Source organism: Oncorhynchus keta, chromosome 21 (assembly GCF_023373465.1).
Source record: "Oncorhynchus keta strain PuntledgeMale-10-30-2019 chromosome 21, Oket_V2, whole genome shotgun sequence".
Taxonomy (NCBI): domain Eukaryota; kingdom Metazoa; phylum Chordata; class Actinopteri; order Salmoniformes; family Salmonidae; genus Oncorhynchus; species Oncorhynchus keta.
The window spans coordinates 4,237,369-4,245,098 of record NC_068441.1 but is presented as its reverse complement, the minus strand read 5'-3'; positions in this window follow the sequence as shown (position 1 = coordinate 4,245,098).

The window sequence follows — 7,730 nt, the reverse complement described above, 5'->3', positions numbered from 1 at the left end:
AGCTAGCTTACAAAGAATAACAACAAAAAATATCTAGTTAACAGAAGAAAGGAAGACAAAATAAGGACAAAAGAAGGACAGAAGAAAAAGGAAAAGAAAGAGGACAACAAAGTGAAACAGTCAGCACTTCTATTGCAACTTCGTATTTCGTCGTCCTAACATAGTCTACACTGCTATCTGCCCAGCAGCTAGCCAGCTAGCAAACGTCCACCGTCTACCGAATAGCAGCACTGTAGAAACTATTACACTCAACTGAACGACTTGATTAGTGTAGTGTTAGCTAGCTACATAGTTGTCTTTGCTGTCTTCGTATCCAAGATAATTGTGTAGTTTAGAGCGTGTAGTCTTAGAGTGATTATCTTAATTTACCGAGGTTAGCTAGCCAGCTATTTGCCGTCCTTAACATAGGAGACACTGCTAGCTAGCCAACAGCTAGCCAACGTCTACTGAATAGAACTTCCGCACTCAACAACCCGGTCGCATTCCGCTCGCTCCACAGGTAGTATCACATTTTCATTTCATTTCATTACAGCACAACGGTTTGATTTGTTTGATCGTAGCTAGCTACATAGCTAGCTACATAGCCGTCTGTGTATCAAAGATAATTGTGTAGTCTAGAGCGATTTTCTAGGTTAGCTAGCCAGCTATTGTCGTTCTTTTAACGCAACGTAACGTAATCAACACTGCTAGCTAGCCAGCTAGCCCCGAATAGCAGCACTGTAGAAACTATTACACTCAACGGAACGACTTGATTAGTGTAGTGTCAACAACGCAGCCACTGCCAGCTAGCCTACTTCAGCAGTACTGTATCATTTTAATCATTTTAGTCAATAAGATTCTTGCTACGTAAGCTTAACTTTCTGAACATTCGAGACGTGTAGTCCACTTGTCATTCCAATCTCCTTGCATTAGCGTAGCCTCTTCTGTAGCCTGTCAACTATGTGTCTATCTATCCCTGTTATCTCCTCTCTGCACAGACCATACAAACGCTCCACACCGCGTGGCCGCTTGGCCACCCTAATCTGGTGGTCCCAGCGCGCACGACCCACGTGGAGTTCCAGGTCTCCGGTAGCCTCTGGAACTGCCGATCTGCGGCCAACAAGGCAGAGTTCATCTCAGCCTATGCCTCCCTCCAGTCCCTCGACTTCTTGGCACTGACGGAAACATGGATCACCACAGATAACACTGCTACTCCTACTGCTCTCTCTTCGTCCGCCCACGTGTTCTCGCACACCCCGAGAGCTTCTGGTCAGCGGGGTGGTGGCACCGGGATCCTCATCTTTCCCAAGTGGTCATTCTCTCTTTCTCCCCTTACCCATCTGTCTATCGCCTCCTTTGAATTTCATGCTGTCACAGTTACCAGCCCTTTCAAGCTTAACATCCTTATCATTTATCGCCCTCCAGGTCCCCTCGGAGAGTTCATCAATGAGCTTGATGTCTTGATAAGCTCCTTTCCTGAGGACGGCTCACCTCTCACAGTTCTGGGCGACTTTAACCTCCCCACGTCTACCTTTGACTCATTCCTCTCTGCCTCCTTCTTTCCACTCCTTTCCTCTTTTGACCTCACCCTCTCACCTTCCCCCCTACTCACAAGGCAGGCAATACGCTCGACCTCATCTTTACTAGATGCTGTTCTTCCACTAACCTCATTGCAACTCCCCTCCAAGTCTCCGACCACTACCTTGTATCCTTTTCCCTCTCGCTCTCATCCAACACTTCCCACACTGCCCCTACTCGGATGGTATCGCGCCGTCCCAACCTTCGCTCTCTCTCCCCCACTACTCTCTCCTCTTCCATCCTATCATCTCTTCCCTCTGCTCAAACCTTCTCCAACCTATCTCCTGATTCTGCCTCCTCAACCCTCCTCTCCTCCCTTTCTGCATCCTTTGACTCTCTATGTCCCCTATCTTCCAGGCCGGCTCGGTCCTCCCCTCCCGCTCCGTGGCTCGACGACTCATTGCGAGCTCACAGAACAGGGCTCCGGGCAGCCGAGCGGAAATGGAGGAAAACTCGCCTCCCTGCGGACCTGGCATCCTTTCGCTCCCTCCTCTCTACATTTTCCTCCTCTGTCTCTGCTGCTAAAGCCACTTTCTACCACTCTAAATTCCAAGCATTTGCCTCTAACCCTAGGAAGCTCTTTGCCACCTTCTCCTCCCTCCTGAATCCTCCTCCCCCTCCCCCTCCTCCCTCTCTGCAGATGACTTCGTCAACCATTTTGAAAAGAAGTTCGACGACATCCGATCCTCGTTTGCTAAGTCAAACGACACCGCTGGTTCTGCTCACACTGCCCTACCCGGTGCTCTGACCTCTTTCTCCCCTCTCTCTCCAGATGAAATCTCACGTCTTGTGACGGCCGGCCGCCCAACAACCTGCCCGCTCGACCCTATCCCCTCCTCTCTTCTCCAGACTATTTCCGGAGACCTTCTCCCTTACCTCACCTCGCTCATCAACTCATCCCTGACCGCTGGCTACGTCCCTTCCGTCTTCAAGAGAGCGAGAGTTGCACCCATTCTGAAAAAACCTACACTCGATCCCTCCGATGTCAACAACTACAGACCAGTATCCCTTCTTTCTTTTCTCTCCAAAACTCTTGAACGTGCCGTCCTTGGCCAGCTCTCCCGCTATCTCTCTCAGAATGACCTTCTTGATCCAAATCAGTCAGGTTTCAAGACTAGTCATTCAACTGAGACTGCTCTTCTCTGTATCACGGAGGCGCTCTGCACCGCTAAAGCTAACTCTCTCTCCTCTGCTCTCATCCTTCTAGACCTATCGGCTGCCTTCGATACTGTGAACCATCAGATCCTCCTCTCCACCCTCTCCGAGTTGGGCATCTCCGGCGCGGCCCACGCTTGGATTGCGTCCTACCTGACAGGTCGCTCCTACCAGGTGGCGTGGCGAGAATCTGTCTCCTCACCACGCGCTCTCACCACTGGTGTCCCCCAGGGCTCTGTTCTAGGCCCTCTCCTATTCTCGCTATACACCAAGTCACTTGGCTCTGTCATAACCTCACATGGTCTCTCCTATCATTGCTATGCAGACGACACACAATTAATCTTCTCCTTTCCTCCTTCTGATGACCAGGTGGTGAATCGCATCTCTGCATGTCTGGCAGACATATGACTGCCCGTTCCATGATCTCTCCATCACGGTTGACAACTCCATTGTGTCCTCCTCCCAGAGCGCTAAGAACCTTGGCGTGATCCTGGACAACACCCTGTCGTTCTCAACTAACATCAAGGCGGTGGCCCGTTCCTGTAGGTTCATGCTCTACAACATCCGCAGAGTACGACCCTGCCTCACACAGGAAGCGGCGCAGGTCCTAATCCAGGCACTTGTCATCTCCCGTCTGGATTACTGCAACTCGCTGTTGGCTGGGCTCCCTGCCTGTGCCATTAAACCCCTACAACTCATCCAGAACGCCGCAGCCCGTCTGGTGTTCAACCTTCCCAAGTTCTCTCACGTCACCCCGCTCCTCCGCTCTCTCCACTGGCTTCCAGTTGAAGCTCGCATCCGCTACAAGACCATGGTGCTTGCCTACGGAGCTGTGAGGGGAACGGCACCTCAATACCTCCAGGCTCTGATCAGGCCCTACACCCAAACAAGGGCACTGCGTTCATCCACCTCTGGCCTGCTCGCCTCCCTACCACTGAGGAAGTACAGTTCCCGCTCAGCCCAGTCAAAACTGTTCGCTGCTCTGGCTCCCCAATGGTGGAACACACTCCCTCACGACGCCAGGACAGCGGAGTCAATCACCACCTTCCGGAGACACCTGAAACCCCACCTCTTTAAGGAATACCTAGGATAGGATAAAGTAATCCTTCTCACCCCCCCCCTTAAAAGATTTAGATGCACTATTGTAAAGTGGCTGTTCCACTGGATGTCATAAGGTGAATGCACCAATTTGTAAGTCGCTCTGGATAAGAGCGTCTGCTAAATGACTTAAATGTAAATGTAAATGTAACAAGGACATGGATAATATACAGTTAGCTGGGTTTTCAGGATATCGGCAAGACAGAAAAGCAGCATCCGGTAAGATCAGGGGGGGGTGGTGTGTGTCTCTTTGTGAACAACAGCTGGTGCGCAATCCCTAATATCAAGGAGGTATCTAGATTTTGATCGCCAGAGTTAGAGTACCTATTGATTGTAGATCACACTATTTACCAAGAGAGTTTTAATCCATATTCTTCTTCGCTGTCTATTTACAAACACAAACTAAGATTGCACTGAACAAGCTATATAAAGGCCCTAAGCAAACTGGAAAATGTTCATCCATCCAAAATGTTCATCCAGAGGCAGCACCCCGGCCGACTTTATTTCAGGAAAACTGAAATCCATTTTACCTCATTTCTACCAGCACATGCAACAAGAGGGGACAAAATGGTGGATCACCTTTACTCCACACACGGAAAGATGTACTGTACAAAGCTCTCCCTCACCCTCCATTTGGCAAATCTGACCACAACTGACCTGATCTGACCACAAATCCTGACTCCTGCTTAAAAGCAAAAACTCAAACAGGACGTATCAGTGATGCACTGAAACAGATGCTAAGCCACAGGACTGTTTCGCTAGTACATACTGGAATATGTTCCCCTTATTCATCCAATGGCAATGAGGAGTATAACACATTAATTACCAGCTTAATTAATAAATGCATCGACAACGTCGTCCCCACAGTGACCAGTACATATCCCAACCAGAAATGATGGTTTACAGGCAACATCCGCATGGAGCTAAAGGCTGAAGCTTTTCTGTAGCTGGATACTTATAATAAATCCCACTACGAGCACCAGCTGTTCCAGGCAACTGTGTTTCAAGCAGACTACCATAATCCCTGTGCCCAAGATCGCCAAGGTAACCTGCGTAAATTATGGCCGTCGCATAGCACTCACATTTGTAGCCATGAAATGCTTTGAAAGGCTGGTCATGGCACACATCAACACCATCCTCCCAGAAACCTTAGACTGACCCTAATTCGCAAGTGGAAGGAAGGGGGTTTATGAACATACAGTAACTCAAGTCCTTTTGTTCACCTGACCTAGAAATCCTTACAATCAAATGCCGACTGCATTATCTCCCAAGACAATTCTCTTTGATTATAGTCAAAGCTGTGTATACCCCCCCACACACAATATATCCTCAGGCCTCATTTATTGAAGCTGAGGATGTTAAGAAAGCTAATTTGAGAACAAGTGAACCAACATTTTACTAGCACATTGACTTTCGTACCTGCTCGAGCAAAACACTCGACTGCTGCTAATCTAACTTCTGCAATGCATACAAAGCCCTTCCCCGCCCTCCTTTTGGCAAAGCCAACCACGACTCCATCTTGCTCATACCGCCCTATAGGCAGCAACTCAAGCAGGATGTACCCGTGACTAAAACCATTCAACGCTGGTCTGACCCATTCACGCTTCAGATTGTTTTCGTCACATGGACTGGAAAATGTTCCGGGAAGCCTCAGACAATAAAATCAATTTATACGCCGACTCTGTTTGTGAATTTATTAGGATGTGCATTGGAGCGCTTGTACCCACTGTGACTATTAAAACCTACCCCAACCAGAAACTGTGGATAGAAGGCAGCATTCGCGCAAAACTGAAAGCGCAAACCACCGCTTTCAACCATGGAAAGAGGTCGGGAATAAAGCTGAATATAACCAGTATAGTTATTCCCTCCGCAAGGCAATCAAACAAGCAGCATGTCAGTATAGGGACAAAATGGAGTCGCAATTCAATGACCCAGACAAGCGACGTATGTGGCAGGGTCTAAGGTAATGAATATATTCACCTGGATGTTTACAATTTTGGTGATTCTATTAGAAATTAAAAGTTCCCCCAGGTGTAAAATAGTAAATAGCGGCTACTTATCAGCGTGTTTTGAATTGTCAAGAAGATTTAACCTGTCTAGGAGGCAATCAAACAATATCACCTTGTATCTTCAATAGCATGAAAAACTCAAACCTCAGATTTCCCAGTTCCTAGTTGGACAAATATGAGTTCTGTTATACTCACTGACATCCTTCAAACAGTTTTAGAAAATTCTGAATGTTTTCTATCCAATACTAATAATAATATGCATATATTAGCATCTGGGACAGAGAAGGAGGCAGTTCACTCTGGGCACACTATTCATCCATAAGTGAAAATGCTGCCCCCTATCCCAAAAAGGTTAAACAAGGGTGTCCGCTGTCACCATATCAATTCATTATGGCCATTAAAATGTAAGCTATTATATCATGTCAAATAGCAACATTAGAGGATTATAAATCAAAGGCTTAAAAACAAAGGTGTCCATGTATGCCGATGATTCAAGTTTTATATTTAATCTGCTAGCTAGATCCCTGCAATGTCTCATTGAAGATCTAGATAACTTTTCTGGACTCTCTGGACTAAAACCTAATTATGATAAGTGTACAATATTACATATTTGATCGTTAAAAAAATACAACTTGTACATAACTATGCAGTTCATATTTAAAATGGGCTGACGGTGAAGTAGTATATAAAACAATATTAAATCAGCCCTACACAATGAATTTCAATAGAAAACCGACAATATCCTGCAACAATGTCTATTTATGGAAAATTTGCCCTGATTAACTCCTTAGTCATATCTCAGTTTACTCACTTATGGCTCTGCCTACTCCTGATGATTTGTTTTTCAAATCGTATGAGCAAAAAATATGTAGCTTTATCTGGGATGCTAAACCAGACAAGAAACAGTGTGCCTATCTATATTTATACATTTGTATATTTTTATTTAAACTGGTAAGTTGTCTGAGAACACATACTCATTTACAGCAACAACCTGGGGAATAGTTACAGGGTAGAAGAGGGGGGATGAATGAGCCAATTATAAACCGGGGATGATTAGGTGGCCATGACGGTATGAAGGACAGATTGGGAATTTAGCCAGGACACTGTGGTTAACACCCCTACTCTTGCGATCAGTCAGTGCCATGGGATCTTTAGTGATCACAGAGAGTCAGGACACCCTTTAACGTCCCATCCAAAAGACGGCACCCTACTGCCTTTTGTCATTGGGATATGTTTTAGACAAGAGGAAAGGGTGCCTCCTACTGACCCTCCAACACCACTTCCAGAATCATCTGTTCTCCAATCCAGGGACTTATCAGGACCAACTCTGCTTAGCTTAGCTTTAGAAGCAAACCAGCAGTGGGATGATGGGTGGTATGCAGGACTAGCTGGCTATATAATGAATATGAATTGGGTGTTTATTCAATATAAAAGCACTAAACATCTCTAAAATCTTCACTTATTCAAAAGTTTCATTTGAACCCTAAATGGTTCTCAAGAAACTACTAAGAAAAGCTAATTCACTGTTTTTAGCCTTTTGCCTGTGTACAGATTTCGATGTCTCATTTTTGATTGACTGCAAATGATACCTTTTTCAAAGTATCTCTCTTTTTCAAACAAGCATTGCAGAGCTGGCTACAATTTCAATTTCATCCCCCTGAAAAGATAGAACAAATATTATGGCTGAATATAAATGTGCTGGGTGATGAAAGACCTGTATTTATGGGAAACAAGTTTGAAAAAGGGTATTTTGTATTTAAATGATATTGTAAATTGGAATGGTTGACTTGTTTTTCATGGAGTTATCAGAATTATTTGAAAGGTCTACTCAGTCCAAGATGATAACCAATTGATTACAGCATTACCCCAAAAATGGAGGCAGGCGGCAGCAGGAGGAGGTAGGGAAGTGGT